The sequence below is a fragment of the Propithecus coquereli genome, unplaced genomic scaffold (assembly GCF_000956105.1).
Source record: "Propithecus coquereli isolate 6110/MARCELLA unplaced genomic scaffold, Pcoq_1.0 Scaffold35, whole genome shotgun sequence".
NCBI classification, from domain to species: Eukaryota; Metazoa; Chordata; class Mammalia; order Primates; family Indriidae; genus Propithecus; species Propithecus coquereli.
The window spans coordinates 7,280,000-7,298,390 of NW_012149174.1; positions in this window are offsets into that span (position 1 = coordinate 7,280,000).

Consider the following 18,391-nt stretch of genomic DNA (forward strand, 5'->3'; position numbering starts at 1 on the left):
GCATGAACTTTTATTCCTATATTGCAGCCTCAGCTCCCTCACTTGCATAGAATTAATTCATATATTTTTATTTTTATTGTCTAGTTATAGATTATTTTAGGTGAGTAGTATGAGCCCATTTAAGAAAACAAAGATACTAGAGAAAAAAGGACAGGAGCAAAAATAGTATCTGTCTGTGATCCTATTGCATAGTTAGCCACTTGAATATTCTGGTATATTTCCTTTCAATCTTTTCTCGTGGCTAATTCTTAAAATGTAGTTGTACACTTATTTACTTAGTCTTTGAGCCTGTGGTCAAACTCCAATATGAGACAGAGGCTTTTCCTGAGCGGTCCCATTATTGAGGAAATAGCTGTCTCCATGATGAGCAATATATCCAGAGTGAAATATTTAAAGCTTTATCCAAATGTCCCAGTAAAAAGAAGTTTCAAATTCTTTATATTATTGCTGTCTTGAAAATGGGGATGGTTCTATACCAGGTGGGCTTGCCAATCTCATCCTTCTCCTGCACCTTCAGGAGGGTTTGGAGTTGTGTGTAATCAGGCTCACTACTCTTCATGTTCTTGATTTCTTAATTTCGACGCATCTGTTGAGTGAAATAATTAGAAAAGCAAGGCTACATGGTTTGTTTATTCACACCTGGAGTCAGAGTTCCTGGATTCAATTCCCAGTTCTCAGACGAGTTACTAAAACTTTCTAAGACTCAGTTTTCTTATCAGGAATTTTTTAAATTTTGCAATCCGTTATTTGCTTTCTTTATTAGAAACTTTCTTGAGGACATCTCAGACCAGCAATGACCTGTCCATTCCCTCCTTAAACATTAGGTTAAACGTGGAGGCAGACCATTCCATGGTACCATCACTGTTATCATTTTCTTCTGGTGTTCCCTCTCGCCCCAGTGCTGAGTGAGCTTGAGGCATTTGAGGACCCCGTGGGGGTGATGACAGCACTGTGATTATGGCTTCTGGGGAAGTCAAAGCTGGCTCCAGTAGACAGAAGGGCACTAGTTGGGGATGGAGATCACAGTCCTTTACTCGTCACTTCTGTCTTGTCTGGAGATCCATCGAGGGTTTTTTTTGAATCTTGGGGGTGCCTTAGCTTATGCAAATAATAAACACAGGGGAGAACAGCCTCGAGGGCAGGGCCGGCTGGAAGACAGCACTCCTTGGCTCCGGCCAGTTGTCGCCATGAGGGATCTTGGGCCCTTCTTGCCCGTGCTTCCCATTTTCAAGAGAATGTGTAAATACAACTTTTTACGGGAAATCTCCTAATTTTAAATGTCGGCTAACTTTTTAAACAAAAGACATTCTATTGCATGGATCCAACAGAACCTCAGTGTGGGTCACTAGTTAGATGAGGGTTATCTAGAAATTCTCTTTGGATCGTTCCAGGTTAGGATTCTGTATTTCCCTGCACATCTGGAGGGTGTTCACACATTCGTTCCCTGGACCCTTCACAATTCTCCTGCTTCGAGTGAGTCCAGATTGTTGTCATTTTACCTTTGAACATGGAAGACTAAGAGACTGCAGTGATATCGGTGCTGTGCAGCAGATCAGGTGAAAATACAGCAGCAATAAATGAGGGTTATAATTTATACTGTTACAGCAAGCACCACCTACCACTTGATGTGCGTGGTCCTTAAGTGTGTGGTCCTTTTTCATGCGTTATCTCATTTAATCCTCACAACCGTACCGTGAGTGAGGCTGTGTGTTACCTCCACTTTAGAGAAGTTCTGAGAGGTTCAGTTGCTTGCTTGAGGCCACACAGTTGATAAGGGACAGAGGCCACCTTTGTTATCTGCTTCTTCCACTCCAGAATAGGCTGTTCTGCACCAGTTTCTGGAGGGTTATTGCCCCTTACCCCAGGCCTTTCCTGGACTGTGACTTTTATGTAGTAGTTCCCCTATAATTACCTTTCTTGATAATCATAATGTTTGGTTGGCTTTTCTCCAATGTGTAGAATTAGCTTAGTGCAAGCAGTTTTTCAAAGCATATAATAAGCCTCTTTAAACCCAGATTTTCATGACAAAGTTTATTTTGTTGAAATACAAAAGAAAGGCAAATATTTACTAATTTTTACTTTATTAAAACATAATGCACAGGAGCATATTTTTAGAAAATGATAAATAATTTCTTTCACAGAGGGATCTTGGGGAGAAAGAAATGTACTGCATTTAAAAATTATATACTATTCTATAATTGCACAAATCAAATATGTGTATTATTTGTAATTACATCGACAATGTATGTAATTACATGAGAAAACAATTAAAGCAAACTACATTCCAAGAGAACATGAATCAAGATTTTTTTTCTTTGCCCCAGTTACTCTGCAGCATTAATTTGGCTTGCAGAAGTAAGAATATCACACAGGCATTTAAAAAAAAATCTCTGACCTAACTCAGGCACTTTAAAGATTTCTCGAGCAGACGTTACTGATGTTTTGTAATCTTGGAGGTGAGAGTGAAATCTATTTTATTTTTTCACTTCTGGTGCTTTATTTTTCTTGCCTAAAAAAAAGGTAGCAGACGGTACATTTTTGAGGCATGTCAACCCTATACCAGTGCTACACCTGAGCCTCCCGAATAGTTCTGCTGTGGGTAATTTCTTCCTGAAAAAATGAACTCACTTATTCTTTACTCCTCCTGCAAAAATAGGTGGGATGGTTTTGAGGCTAATAAGAGTGACCCACTCGGTGGGAACACACATTCTTTTAGGAAGCTCAGGAGTTTTGTGAAACATAATTTAAGTCCGTGATCTCAGGGAGAGTTCTCATTGAATCATTTATTCATTGGACATTTACAGAGCACCTGCTGTGTGCATCCATTGCTATACTGGGTGCTGGGGTTACAGAGATGAAATATGGTGGGTGAGAGACACATGAACAAAAGTGCGAAGAGAATCATGTGACAAGAACCAGAGGGGCTTGAACAAGGGGGTCCAGAAGGCCTCACCAGGTGGGGATGAGTTCGGAAAGAATAGAGAGGGACTATTGAGATGGATACTGCTTGCCCCAGGGATGGGATAGAGGATTGGTGAGAATGCATTCCAAGCAGGTATGTGCTAGGACAGTGAGGTGTGGACAAGTGAGGCATATTCTAGGGTATGCAGATTCTGTAGAGTTGGTTGTAAGGGCATAGCAGGAGATGAGGTTAAATGTGCAGGCAGACTGTCCCCAGCCCACCATCCTGGGGGTGTGGAAGTGTCATTGATCTCTGTTTAGGTCTTGTGCATGAACTTTTATTACTTCTATTGCAACTTTCGCAGACAGAGCTCTTGCTTTGCTTGAAGAAGTCTTGGGTAGATTTAAACGCTCATTGTGTGTTATAGAGTTATTTACACTGTCTAACCCAATAAGAGGGCTCTAGATGGATCAATGATGTGTGTGTTTATTGCTGGGGTGAGAGTGCTAAGTTCTGTGCCCTGGGTTTTGCTTGGAGTAGATGAAAGGAGTTTGAGCTGAAGGTCCCTTGGAGATCTGTCTGCAAACAGAGGTAGATGGATGGAGCTGCTCTTGGGAGATATATTTTGTAGACAACTAGTGGCTTTGGGCTCCACAGGCCCATGATGGAAAAGGAATGCTCTTAGGGATACACAGAAACATGATGCAGATCTGTTTTGCTCCCTGTTCCCCTGTCGTCTTCCCCTTTTCATCAAATTCTCCAATATAGACTTAAAATGTTAGCAAACAAGAGGCTGTGGGATGTGTTATTGAATTTTACCTTTGTTGGTCAGAATATAAATATTACTAATTCCTTCATGTGCACAGCAAACATTCATAGAGCATCAAGCTCTGTTCACAGGCTTCCACCTCTGCCATGGAGAAGTCCCTGGTCTCATAGGGGAGGTAGGATGAGTTGTTGAGAGATTTCTGACTGAGTGTTGTGTAGGATGATGATGACAATGACGACGATGGCTGGCATTTATTGAGTTTGTACTGTGCAACAAGGATTATCCTCATGTCCATTTTATGAGGGGTATGAGGGGAGTACTATTGTTCCCATTTGGCTGGGAAGGAAACTGAGGCATGGGGGTTTTCTAGTAAGTAAAGGAGCCCCAATTCAGACCCAGGGCAGGTAGTAAGCTCTTGGCTGGAATGCCCAGAGGACGACACAGCCAGTTTCGTTCAGGGGTTAGGGGGGAGCAGGAAAGGTTTCTTAGAGCTGGTACCTCTTGAGTGGGTTCTGAAGGAGGAGGAGAAGTGCCAGGAAGGATGACATGAGGTGGAGCTTGCTTGGCGGAGGTGCCAGCTCCAGTAAAACAGGACGGTGAATGAAACTGGTTAGTCATCACTCGTGCTTCAGTGCAAGGTAGGTGGTGGGTGGGGGAAGCGAGGCGGGAGTCTGAAAGGTTCATCTGGGCCGCTCTGGGAAGATCTTGGGTGCTGGCTGAGGATGCTCTGTCATCCTTTTAGGGGACTGGGGGTGGCCTGTGAATACAGTCCCATCCTGACGACAGCTGAGGGCATCTCTGAAGTCTCCTTTAGAAACCTTGTGCAGGAGGTGGTGCAGGAGGACCCACAGGGCCAGCTCTGGGAGGTTTTGTGGATGCATACTCAATTTTGGGGCCCACTTTAAGAAAAAGAATACAGCATTTCAAATACAAAATCAGGTACATGGCCTTGAAAGGGACCCGTGCATGTGACTCTGAGGTGTGAGCTTCATTAGCTTCATGCTAACTCCCCCGGACACGGTTTTTTACTGACATCACGTTTATTTCTGCACCACTGCAGAAGAACAATTGTTTATGTGTTTTTTGTGGGATTTTTTTTTTTTTTTTGGTTCAGAACTGAGGAGTCTTTATTTTGTCGTGACATCCAGCAATGTTTGCAGGGTGGCCTCATCACAATCCCTTTCCAAGTTGTCTCCTGGAATTGTCCAACGGTGGCTACTCTGGACATGGAATCATCATATGCATTCACATATGGCCTCCTTGAACATTTGGTTTTTGTTTTCACTGTATAGGGTCTAGAGATGGTTGATATTCAGGACATAATTCCCAGAGCATTCCTGCCTTGCTAAATTTCAGTTTGTATGTCTTTCATCAAATATTTGGCTTAGCTGGGACTGGTTGGCATATTGTGTTAGCTCAAAGTGATTTATTGTCTCAGCGTCATCCATTCAATACAGAGAGGTAATATTTAGTATGTCATCGGGGATTATGTTGTAATCTCAAGAAAAATATAGGAAGTTGGGTAGAGAAAAAAAATCCAAAGAGAAGAACCAAGTAGTTATTAAAATAGACTTTTCTAATATATGTTCATTCTTGGAGAGTTACATCCACAACTTCATTTCTCATCAAAAAGTCTCAAAGAGCCAATTTCCAGTAGTTCTTATCCCTCCTTGCAGCTGAGTATGTGGGGGTATTTTAAAGTGATATCATAAAATAGATTGAAAATGAAGTCCTATAAATGATCTTTAATCAACAGGCTCTGTTGCCTTATGGAACAGAAAACAGTGAACAAAAGACTATGATTTTAATTCAAGGAAAGAGAGCTATTTATTTTAAGTATTTCTGCAGAATGGCAGAAGTAATTTATTCAGTTATAATTAGACGCATTGTAAAATGGACGATTGTGAAAAGACTGATTCTTGCTGCCTTTGGAGAGTTGGAGAAGGCTCTTCTCTGTTATGATTCTCTGTTATCTGGTCCCAGATCCTGGTGCCAGAAATGAATCTGTGAACCAGGGCCAGACCAGATATAAATGGAAGCTGAAATTGTTCACACTCCCTTTTTCATCCTGAAAATGGGTTTTCCTTCTTTCTGTCTTGATAAGCAACTCTTGCAGCAAGTATTTAAATTGGGGAATTGTTCGGGTGTAAGATGGAGGAGACCCAGTTTAACAGTGGGTAATGGAAAAAACCTTTCCAGTCAAGGGGAAATTATATGTACTCAGGCATCCCCCCGTCTCCCCTGTGGCCCACCACCTCCTTCTCCATGCCTGGCAGAGGTCTCTCTCTTTCATCTCAGAGAAAGCATCAGTCATCAGAGTGGGGTCCCCCAACATCCCGCCACCAGCTCCCTGGCCCACTGCACCTGAATCCTGCTTCTCTTTCCCCCTCTTTGTCTCCACAGGGCAAGGTGTCCCTTCCCACCTGCTCTAAGGCCTCCCCTCCCTGAGCAGGGGGCCTTCCACTCCTGCTGCCTTTGAGAGGGACCTGTTCTACTTTTTAACTGTCCCCTCTCTTTTGTAACTTTAGCTTTGAACCTGTGACTTCTATGTAGAAAAGAGCTAACATGGCAGGCCTGAGACTGCTATCTTATAGAAAGGCCTGCTTGCACAGTTGCTTGCTCTTCTTGTCTGGTGTCTGGGAGCTGGGATATTGGGAGTGTTCCCACCAGTCCCAGAGCTGATGAGAGTGGCTCACTGTGACAGACTGTTTGAACAAACAATGGTGGGTGCTGACCACCTGCTTTCCTTCTGGTAGTCTGGACTTTCGGTACGTGCCAGGCAGAGGGTGCCTATGTGATGAGCCCCCGGTAAAAACCCTGGGCACCGAGTCTCTAATGAGCTCTCCTGGTAGACAACACTTCACACATGTTGTCACAACTCATTGTTGGAGGAATTAAGTGCTTCCTGCGTGACTGCCCTGAGAGAGGACTCTGGAAGCTTGCCCCTGGTTTTCTCTAGTCATCACTACATGCACCTTTTCCCCTTTGCTGATTTTGCTTTGTATCCTTTCACTGTGCGAAATCATGGCATGAGTTCTGTGCATCTTCCTAGCAAATCATCAAACCTAGGGGTGGTCTTGGGGACCCCCGAGACACCTTCCCACCGACATTTATATATGCTCACCTAATTCATCTCAGCAAATGAAGAAATCAACAAACAAACAAAACCATGCCTCTCCCCTAACTTCTGCCAGCCACTGCTCTTTTCTCTATTCCAATTTTCAGCCACATTTCTCACTCCTGTTTCCTTCTTCTACTCTTTCTTCAGCCTATGCTGGTCTCCATGCCTCTGCTCAAGCCACAATCATTATCTCCATGTCATTGAGCTAATACATCCCCCCACCCCTCTCAGGCTTTGATGCCATTGACCAGTGTCTCCTCCTCTTGGAAGCCCCCTCCTGCTCTGACTTCTTGACACTGAGGACTCCAACAGTTCCTTTCCTGTTTCTCTGGGATTGTTTTCTCAGTTGAGGTTTATTGGGGTTCTGTCCTGGGCTGACTTCTCCCTCTCTACTTTGCATGGGCTGGTGGTTCTTGGGGGGATGAGGGGGACATTGCATGCTATATTATTATTATATATATTATTGCAAGCTATAAGTGCCCAGTTCCTGCCCTGGGAGGCAGACCAGACTCTCTGGGGAGAGAAGGCTATACAAAGCCTCCCAAGGAGTCCGGGCCAAACTCCTCCCCTTAATGAAGAGCTGTCACCTCACTCCTACCCAATGCATTTACAGGAGAGGGCACCCCAAATCTGTACCTCCAGCTGAGACCCCGCTTCTGAGATTTGGACCCAAGCCAGAACAGGCCCTGCCCACCTTCCTCCAGCCCTATCATTGCTGCCTCTGTCCAGGCTGGCATCTCTTGGACTGGCCCCTCCCCGCAACCATGTTCTACAGTGGCCACACAAACCTCTCTACTTAGGTGTCCTCACGTCAGCCCCCTGTATGAAACTCTTTAGCATCTCCTGGGCGCTCTCACACTGGGCCTGGCATTTGGTAGGTGCTTGGTAAGTTTTTGTTGAATTAATGAATGAGTGCACAAATGTGTGAGTTTTAGATTTTATCCAAGTGCCGAGTTAGCAACCCTGTGAGCCCTTTAGGCAGATAAAGAGCCACAGCCAAGATTTAGAGCCAGCGAGCTGATGAATTTTTATTAGTTCAGTTTGCTGAAGACTCTGGAAAGTCGAAAGGGGGAGGGAGAGGGACAGCAGAAATGGGTACTACTCACCTTTGTCTGAGAGTCTTAGAGCAGGTGGGGGCTTGTTGGGAATAACTCAGGGTGAGGAGGAGGGAGGCTTCTGATTGCCCCCCTGAACCCTTCCTTGCTCAGCAAGACCCCTCCTGATGGGGAGAAGAGGAGCCCTTGCTGGTCAGGGTCTCCTGGGAGGCACCCCCTGGTTTGAATCCAGCTTGCCACATGCTGGCTGCTGCTTTTGGACAAGTTCTCCAAGCCTCAGTTCATTCACTTATTTATAAGGTGGGAGGGATTGTGTGGGGTCACTGTGATGTGCAAAGCATCAGTGATCGTTCATAAAATCTAGGTGCTCTTTTTTGTCGCTGGTGTTGGTTGAGACGGCAACTGTAGCATTAGTGATTGTGATCAGACCTTGAGGCTCCATGGGGCAGGCCCCATGCCTGGCACCTGTCAACATTGCTTCTTCTGCCCCTCGGGTGGACTCTGGTATATAATAGATACTCGATGAGAGTCACTGAGTGGGTAATTGTGGCGTGAATGCTGATTATGTAATGTAGGTGGGTTGACTAGCACGAGTTCTGCCAGATGGTTGATATTCAACAAATTGTAGCTATAGCTCTTGTTATTTACCTTGAAATATGAAATGTGATTGTGATGGGGGAGGGTTTATTTCCTTTGGTAGACAGCGCGCAGCACGATTCCTCCAGGCCTTTAATGGGGCCGTATATATTCACATGCCTTTCTTTCATTAGGTAGGGCTGTTTTCCCAGCAAAGACATGCCTGGGGACTCACTCTCCTTGGAGGGAAGGGAATGTTTTGTGCAGGCCCAAGACCCAGCCATTTCCATGCAGGGCACAGAGAATGCACAGTCCTGCCATCTTAAAGTTTCAGATCCTGCTCAGGGGGCAGTCCTTTGCCCTGTGGCCATGCTGGCTCCCAGCCTTGGCCTTCCTTCCAGCCTCCTGCTCACATCTCTCATTTTTATTTGCGCATTGAAGTCCCTTTAGAACTTTGGGTATGATTCACTGTTTCAAGGTCTTTCCCATGCCACACCGAGCACTGCCGGTTGCCTGAGGCATGGACACAGAGGTCGTTTCATTTGAATCCTCTTAGCGATTCTTTACGTTGCTCCTGCCATTCTCGTTGGCAAATGAGGGAGGGGACAGCACACAGGATTGAAGTAACTTGCTTTGAGGATTGAGGTGAGGCTTGAGTCTTTTGCACTTCATGTAGAGTGCTGCTCCTTCTGTGCCACCTCGGCCTTGAGGAAAGCCCTTCAGAGGCCCACCGCATACGGATCAAGGGTGCCTGGATGCTAACTTGTAGGATGACTAGGAATGGTTCTATGAATACCCAACTGTTGGCACTGGAAGTCTCTTCAGTGGTTGCTTTATGCAGATTCTGTTTCAAGAAACTGTTCTAGGAATAGTGTCAGAGTAACTGAGAGCTGCTCTGTTTATTGCAAAGCCTTATACAAATATTGTTTAAATTTGTTGAATTTATACACTATTGATGTGGCAAATTGTAAAAATGGCCTGTCCCCTCATCTGTATGTACCCTTGCAGTGCAACATTGCAGATCCTTCCGTGAAAAGGTGGAGTCTATTTCTCCACCCTTTGAATCTGGGCTCAGCCACTGAGACAGTGCAAATGAGAGGTAGGCTGAGTTTGGGAAGTACTTGTGCACTGGGGTTGGTTTTCCTGTTGTTCTTGGGATCCCTACTGCTGCCTCCATTTGAGGAAGCCCAGATTAGCTTGCTGGGGGATGACATACATGACCTGGTTGCCCCCATCACTCCAGCTGATAACCAGCCGACCCTGGAAGCAGAGCCACCTAGCTGAGCAGCCACTGATCACAGATACATGCCTGAGCCTCGCCAAGATCAGCAGAAGAACTGCCTGGCTGAGCCTAGTGCAGAGCACTGACCCACAGAATCGTAAGGTAAATAAATGGTGGTTGTTTAAAGCTGCTACATTTTGAGGATAGTTTGTTACATGGCCAAAGCTAACTGATATAGTTGAATTAATGGCCAGTGATTTTTTTTTTAATTAACCAAGGAGTTTTTTGTTTTTTTTTAAATTACAAATGGATTTGCTACCATATTTCTTAAAAGTTAATTCTTAATCAGGGATTGTGAAATATCATCAAGTTTATCAGCCTGGCATTTATGCTAAAATTTTCCAGAACACACGTGGCTTATTGAATGTGAGTTTCTAAGTTTGGAGAGAGTCTTTGGTCTGAGTGTGAGTCCAAATATGTGAACTCACCAGACACCAGAATTAGTCATGTCTGAGAATTCATGATCCAAGAAGTAAGAAATTTAGTCAGAAATGTTATCCTGAGCACAGCTCTGGCGGTTGGAAGTAATTGACTGAAAACTATAAACTGCTTGGATTCAGCATTGTAAAAGATAATTTCACACACAGTGGCTCTGTAAGGGCATTGAGTCTCAAAAAAGTAAACTGGATTAAGAAGGCCTAGTGAATATGAAACACCGAATGGGGGCATTAATAAGCAAAACTGTGGATGAAATTGAGGAACAACAGATTCAAAGAAAAGCAGATTAAGTGAAATAGGATGAGTGCCAAATTAGCTCTAATTTTCTACAACCAGAAGGTCTCATCCCATTATATTAATAACCTCACCAACCACCTTACACTACACACACACACACACACACACACACTACCCAGAGAAGATTTGCTAACTCTTGTCCATTTAAAAGTAGTTCCACTTCTAGGAATTCTATCTAATGTACTGTGTACATGTGTGTTCACGTGCAGGAACTGTACGTATTAGGATATTTATTGCAGCTTTTCTCATACTTGCAAGAGGCTGGACATAATCTAAATGTCCATACTGTGGAATATTATTAAAGAGAAAGAATAAGATCTCTAAGCATTAATGAAACAATGGAATATCCAAGATCTATTGACTGAAAAAAGCTAAGTATGGAGCTTTGTCTAGTGGTTTATCAGTTGTATAACAAAAAGATACACATGCATGTTTATATACCTGTAGATTTATATGCATGAATTACCACCGAAAGGAGATGCAGCAAATTGCTAATAGTAAGTGCCAGGAAAGGGAAGTGGTTGGTCTTTGGTTAGGGGTAAGAGGGAGATTTCCTTGTCTACTCTTTTGTATTTATTTCTCACTGTATTTCTGGATTATCTTTATAAAAATGCTCTAAAAGGTATTTAAAATATTGATTCTGTTTTGTGTTGAGTCCCTTGAAAGCTTCTGTCCCTTCGTCCTGTAATGAGGCGAGAGTGACCTGATGCTGATGGTGCTCTGATTCTAAATCCCCAGAGAAGCAGGAGGAAGAGCCCCATGTAGCAGGGGAGTTGGAGTCTTCCGTGGGTTCTAGGCCTGCTGTGACCCTTTTCTGGCTTGGACCACCATGGATACTTGACTTTTGGGAGAGGAAGAACTTCTCCCTCCCTCGTGGATGAATTACATGGTTTAGCATCTGGCTTGGCTCTAGGGGGCCCCTCCAACCCTCCAATCCCTGGGGTGTGGCCTCCTGTCGCCACTGAGGGCGGCATCATTAAAAAATTAGAATTTCCCAGTCATTAGAATAGAATGGTGTGAACAAGGAGTGGACTACCCCGGGGGGTGGGTTCTTTGTCACTGGGGGTGTTCACGCTGACAGTGGGCAATGCTGAGCAAGGCCTCCTGTGCTGGCTGGTGTCTCCGAGGACCTACTCCACTCAGAGCGTCTCCAAGGCCTTTAATTCTAATTCAGAAAAAAAATCAAACAGACCAAGAAGATGAGGAGCATGAAGACACGGGGAGTGTGGAGTGGAGTTGGAAAAGCCCCATGGTTGCATGTAAGCAAAACCAGTTAGAGACAACAAGGATGTAAAAACGATTGAGTGGGGAGAAGACAGGTGCAAAAGAGGTTGAGTACAAGATATGACGGAAGGAGCCAGGACTATTGATAAATTCAGTCTCCAGCTGAGACCTTTAGTGGCCTTACTTGCAAAGCAACACTCCTTGCTTGTACTGTCGTATCCCTCTATTAGATTAAATGGATGTGTTTTGGTGGAAATTGGCATTGGAGTTAGTGAGATACATGGGGTGCCTTTGTGACAGCTTCCTAATAGAATCTCTGCAGTGATTCTCAAGGAGGAAGGGACTCGACGAATATCTGATCTGAAGCCTGCATTTTACAAATGATGTGTTTGTGCCCAGAGAGAGTGAGTGGTTCTCCCACGGACACACAGGAAGGAACCTGGGGAGCCAGGACTGGGTGTGGATGGTTGTGGCCTGGTCTCGTGCTGACAAAACTCTGACACATGAGGGCAGTGTCCGTAGCAAAAGATGTGGCTGTCAGGGTGTCAGGGCTGTGGCCGGGGACCAGCAGGGCATGAGGCTGGGCTGGGAAAGGTGATGAGGGAGGATCCACTGCCTCGGATGGGGCAGGAGAAGATGCTAGTACCCCAGGCCCAGGTGAGGGAGCTCTGTGGCCGGGACAGAGAACCAGGTGTGGGCAGACTGTGAAGGACATTTCCGGGCTGACTATTGTTGTTTTACGTGATGGCAGCAAGGACTCATCTATGGAGTCGCTTACCTGTGCCCAGTGCCAAGGTAGTGCTCACAGTAGCTCTGCGGGGTAAATACTATTATCAGTTTACAAATGAGGAACCTGAGACTCAGGGAGACGGGTGGCCTGCCCAGGGCCGCGTGGCTAGCATGCATCAGGATGGGGGAAGGAGGAACTCAAGGCTGCCAGCTATAGTGCCTCCTCCTAAGCTCTGCCTCCAGTCCCTGTGTGTGCCATGTGTGTTGCCAGCTCTGGCTCGTCAGCCGGCTCTTTGCTTTGGGTTTCTCAGCATTGCCCTTGGCATGGAAAAAGCCTGTTTTGGGCCCTGTGCATGAGAGGTTCTTCTGGACACTAGAACCTTGCCTTGTTTGTCCAGAGAGCCCAGGCAGCACTTCTAGAGCATCTTGCCAGTGTCCGCGTGGTGCTTGCTGTGTGCCAGGCCCTGTGCTCAGGGTTCCATGTGCCTTGCTTCAGTGAATCCTTACAACTGTCCTCACCCTCAGTTCATTGGTGAGGAGTCATGGGCTCGGAGAAATGAAGTTGCTGCAGGCCACCCAGCTGGACAAAACCTGAATCCAGGCAAGAAGATTGAACTGGAAAAGGCTCCTTCCTGCAGACCAGTCCCATGCCTGTTGGTCTTTCCTGTGCTGTGGAGTTGAGAGGCTGTCTTTGGTGGCAGCCTGAGTTTAATATTCCGGACCTACTTATGGAGACCACAGTGTACTTGGAATTCAGCATCTGAGTGTGTGTGTGTGTGTGTGTGTGTGTGTGTGTGTGTGTGTGTGTTGACAGGGACAGCCTCCAGTGCCTGCCAGTGGGTGGAGCTACAGTCTCTGCAAAGAGAGATGTGGCTGTAGTGTCTGGGGCCGGGGTGAGAGAAGAGAGGTCAGAGAGGTGAGTAGCTCTGCCCCAGACGGTCCTCTGTTCCTCCTGGAGCCTGGTCAACTTTGAGGAGAATAGCCAGGCACTCATCTGCCTATCATGTTGGTTTGTGTCGGTCCTGTTCCTCCCACCTTCCTGTTCTTTTGAATCTTCTAGCAGGAGTCAGCCAACTTTTTCTGTAAACAGTAAGATAATGTTTTAGGCTTGCAGCGCGTATGGCCTCTGTCCCAATTACTCAACTCTGCTGTTGTAGCCCAAAGTAGCCATAGACAGTGTGGAAATGAATGGGCATGGATATGTTCCAATAAAACTTTATTTACAAAACAGGCAGAGGGCCACATCTGGCCCACAGGCTGTAATTTGCTGACCCCTGCTCTGGAGAAAGAAAACAGGCTCTTGGGGTCAGGAGACCCTGGTCCCACTCCCTGCACTGCCTCTTGCGTACCCTGTCATCCCAGCATGCCACGTCACCCTTCTGGGCCTCAGTTTCCTCTTCCCCTCAGGAGGGGGTTGGACTAGGTCTCTAAGGGGCAGTTAGGAGAGGACTTGAGTGACATTCTGGGGATCCTGAGTGAGTATGGGCAGAAGGCCAGGAGATAGGAATGGAAGGACATTGTTAGCTGAGAGTCAGCCTTGATTCTGGAATCTGACATCAATTGCCAAACACTGGAGTGAATTGAGCAGGAAATGTCTGGGAGTAGCAGCAAAGTCCACTGTGGGTTGTTGATGACCCAGGGGAAGGCCATGGAGAAACATCTTCAAATAAACTTGGGAGCTTTTGTGAGCAGAATAAAAAAGTCTACAGATAAAGGGAATTCAGAGACAGCTATTGATGTAGACATTACATGTGCTGCCTCATGAATTTTAACTCTGAAAATTAACTGGTTTATTAAGAAGACAATGAGATCAAGCACAAACTAGCTGAGAGGTGCACGGAGTAAACAGAAAATATAGGGATCACCAGGCCCGAGAGCGTGGAGGTGTCTGGGGGTGTTGTGTCGTGTGTGTGCGTGTGGTGCATGTGTGTAGTATAATGGTGGGTGGGTCTGTATTAACACCTTCATTAACTCACTGGAAGTAGGGGTAAGCAGCGCATTAATAGAGTTTGAGGCTGCTGATAATTCAGGCCATTTGGTAGCCCTAGAAATGACAGATGTTGCCTGGGAAGGCCAGAAATCAGGAAGGGGGAGGGAAACACAATTTCATCATCTATTCATGCATCGAGCACTTACTCCATGCTGGGCCCTCTTCTAGGCACTAAGGATACAGCACTGAAGGTGGCTGTCTTTGTCTTTATGGGCTCTGCCTTCTAATTAAGGTGGAGATGATTTTACAGCAGAAGGGTTGACAACAGAAAGGGAACTGAAATTTAGGCCGGATGCTGCAGAAGGAATCATAAAATCAGGAATTCTGGCTCACTATTAATTAGTTTCACCGAAGCCAGGCTGCAAGCTGCTCAGGTGAGTCAAAGCAACAGGTGATTAAAGAGTGAATCATTTATGTTTGGCTTTGAAAAGCAGAAGAGCAAAACCCCAGCTACGCAGAACCTTTGGGGCATAGGTCTAGCTTAATAGCTGAGTTTTCCACTTGGCTATGATTTAAGCACCAAAGTGATTATTTTAAAAACTTTAGTTTAAACATTTGCCTGGCAGGGGAAATACCATTCTCTGTTTAGAGACAAGCCTTTCTAAAATTTATTCCATGAGACTCTGCCTTCTGAAACAGGGGAGATCAAATGGAATTCAGATGCCTCAAGGTCAGGATTGGGAAACACACACACACACACACACACACACACACACACACACACTCATGCACGTGTGCCAATGAACTTGCATGCTTTAATGCAGCATTTCCCTAGAGGCTGTGTGGTATCTTTGCCCCTGAACTCAGCGCCCTCTGATTGTTGTACTTTTTGAGATCTTGTGTTTGCTTTGATTAGTCTGTCTGGTTTGTTCCCTGCCAACAATGTGTGTCTCTATTGCCCTCCCTTTCTTCTTTTGTTAGTTTTTATTTTATTTGTTTGTTTACATTGAATAAGAGATATATGTTCATGGGGAAAGCTTTGAAAACTACGGACTGGAAGAAGAAAATTATAACCTACAATTCTACCACCCAGAGGCCATCAATGTGGATACATCTCCCCTCTGAGTATCTCTCTGTCTCTTTTATGTAAGGATCGGGTCACAGTGTGCCTATTGTGTGATCTGTTCTTTTTTCCCATGCAATATTATGAACATCTGTCAAAAATGTGTTCCTACAGTATTACTTTGTGTATGTGCATATGTTTTTTGTAAAATCTTCAGAAGTGTTCAAATGTATGATAAAGCACAGAGAATAGAAAATTACACTCATGTACTGACTACCCAGCTTCAACAATTGTCAATGTTCTGTCATTCTAGCTACTTCTCACCCCACTCCCTGTTGGTTTTTTCTGGAATATTTTAAAATAAAAAAGCCCCACCTCACTTCTCTTGCACATTCTTCAGAAGATTTATCTAACACAGTTGTTCTCAACTAGGGGCAATTTTGCCTCCCAGGGGACATTTGATAATGTCTGGAAGTAGTTTTCGTTGTCACAAGTCGAGGCGGTGCTGGTGGTTGCTACTGGCATCTAGCGGGCAGAGGCCCGGGATGCTGCTACAGCTTCTGCAATGTACAGGATAGTCCTTTACCACAAAGAATGATCCGACCCAAAATGTCAACAGTGCTGAGGTTAAGAAGCCCTTAGTCTAAGAGATCAGGACTTCAAAAAGTATAAACAGAATTTTATTATCACAGCCAACAAAATTGACAAGTCTTTAATATCATCACATTTTCTTTAACTTCTCAATTAAAAAAATAAGTAATTAGTTTGAATCAGTTATAGAAAAAAAAATTCCTCAGTGATACTTGTTAAAGTATTCCTTCATAAGGAAGACTTTATTCAGGACTATTTTGTAGGTATAGAGACTACTGCGGTGGGGTATAGCAGCGAGGGAGAGAGATTGAGCTCAGCTTTGAATACAGCATGGGCCAGTGGAGATTTATAGCCAAGGACCAGGGTGGGGGCCAGTGGATAGAAAATTATGAAAGGAAACATCAGGGGTGAGGGGTATTGCGGCTAAACCTACCTAACAGAATTGTGGTTGATGACAGGCCCAGTGATCTGACACCATCTGGGGGAACTGGGGGATGGTGGAGGATGAGGAACCTGATCGGATAACAAGTTTGATAAGATAATGAAGGTGGGAGGTTCTGCTGAAACTGACTTAGCAGGGCTCTTTGCTAAAACTGAGTTTTACAAGGAAGAGCACAGATGGGCTGAGAAGGTACAGGAGCCTGTCTCAACTTTGGCCAAGCAAAGAATCGTTGTCAGTACCTGAATAGGTCTTTTCATTTCTTTATGAGAAATTACATGGATCTATAACGGTCCCTCCTTCCCTCTGCTTTGTGATATGCTGAAGACTCTGGGTCATTTGTTCTATAGATTCTCCCATATTGGATTTGGTTGACTCTATCTTGATGGTGCTGTTTATCATGTTGCTCCATTTCTGCCTATACATAGTTCAGATTGAACAGTAACAGGTGTTGTCAGCCTGATTTACCCATTATCAATTTCCCCATCACCCTTTTTTCTAATGCCAGGTTGTCAAAGTGTGGTCCCTGGGCCGGCAGCACCATCATCACTGGGGAACTTGTGAGAAATGGCAGTTCTCTTGCCCCACCCTAGATCTGCTGAATCGGAAACTCTGGGGGTGGGACCCAGCAGTCTGTGTTTTAACAAGCCCCGTGGCTGATTCTGGTGCACGCTAGAGCTTGAGACCAGAGCCCCAATGGGTTTAACAGCCATGGGTGCACCTCGTCCAGATTACATATTTCATTAGGCATTGCAGAATGGTGAGTTTCTATTTCTTTCATCCCTTTTGCATTCATGAGCTGTAACTTATGTATGAAGAAGAATTTTCCCTCAGTCTTTACGTCTTTGCTTACCCTGAAATACAGTCTTTATGAGAAAGACGAGATAAATGCTTGATTTATTCTTTCTATTATTTTTTCTTTTTTATTGGGGCATAATTTACACAAGATCAAATGCACAAATCTTAACTGTACAGCTCAGTGAATTTTACATATGTATACACTCATGCAACCACCATCTAGACCTAGATAGGGAATGTCTCCATAAACCCCCCTCATTTCCCTGTCTGGTGGATGCCTGCGCCCCTCCCCAGGGTACACAGTTGTATTTAAACTGTGTTTGTGCTGTCTCATTCTGACCAGTTTATTTTTGATGTAATCAAAATAATCGTTTGTTTTATTCATGGTTTCTGAGCTTGGTTTCATGTTAGGAACTGCATTTTCCAATCCAAGATGATAAAACACTTTGCCTTTTCCTCTAGTCTCATATAGTTATGTATCATAAAAGCTACATATATATGAATAACTTTCAAGTCTTTGATCCAAGTTTCCACATGGCCAGCTAGTTGTCCTAACATCATTTATTGTGGTCTCTCTATCCCCTTTATGGATTTGAAATACCTCTTTTAGCTTATATTACATTTTCATATTAATTTGCATATAGCCTGGATATTTTATTGTTATATTTCTTTGTCTCTTCCTGCATTACAGCATCACGTGTTTTACTATTTACAGGGCAGGTCACCCAAAATCCTAAAATAATCATCTTTTCAGGCTTTTCTGATTATTCATGCTGTCTTTATTGTTCCAGATGAATTTTGGAGTCATATTGTCAAGGCTCATAAATTGGGACTTTTGATTGGGACTACTTCCACAATATCACAAAATGGGGTATTACGGAATATCCAAGAACAACACAGTCAATGCAGCCAGGACCTCTCTATACTCTGACAAAACCCTCCAGGATTTTTGTGTGATTTTGTAAAATTCATTCCTAAATATTTTTTGTTTGTTTTTATTCTTTTGAGAAGTATCCTTCCCCTTTTTTTTCTATTTAGTTATTCTTGATGTAAAAAGCTATTGATTTTTTATGTTTCTTTTTAAAATCCACTTCTCTTACTGAAATCTCTTATTTTTCTCTAAGTTTTTCAGTTGATTCTTTTAAGGTTTTTCAAGTATACAAGTATCTACAAATAA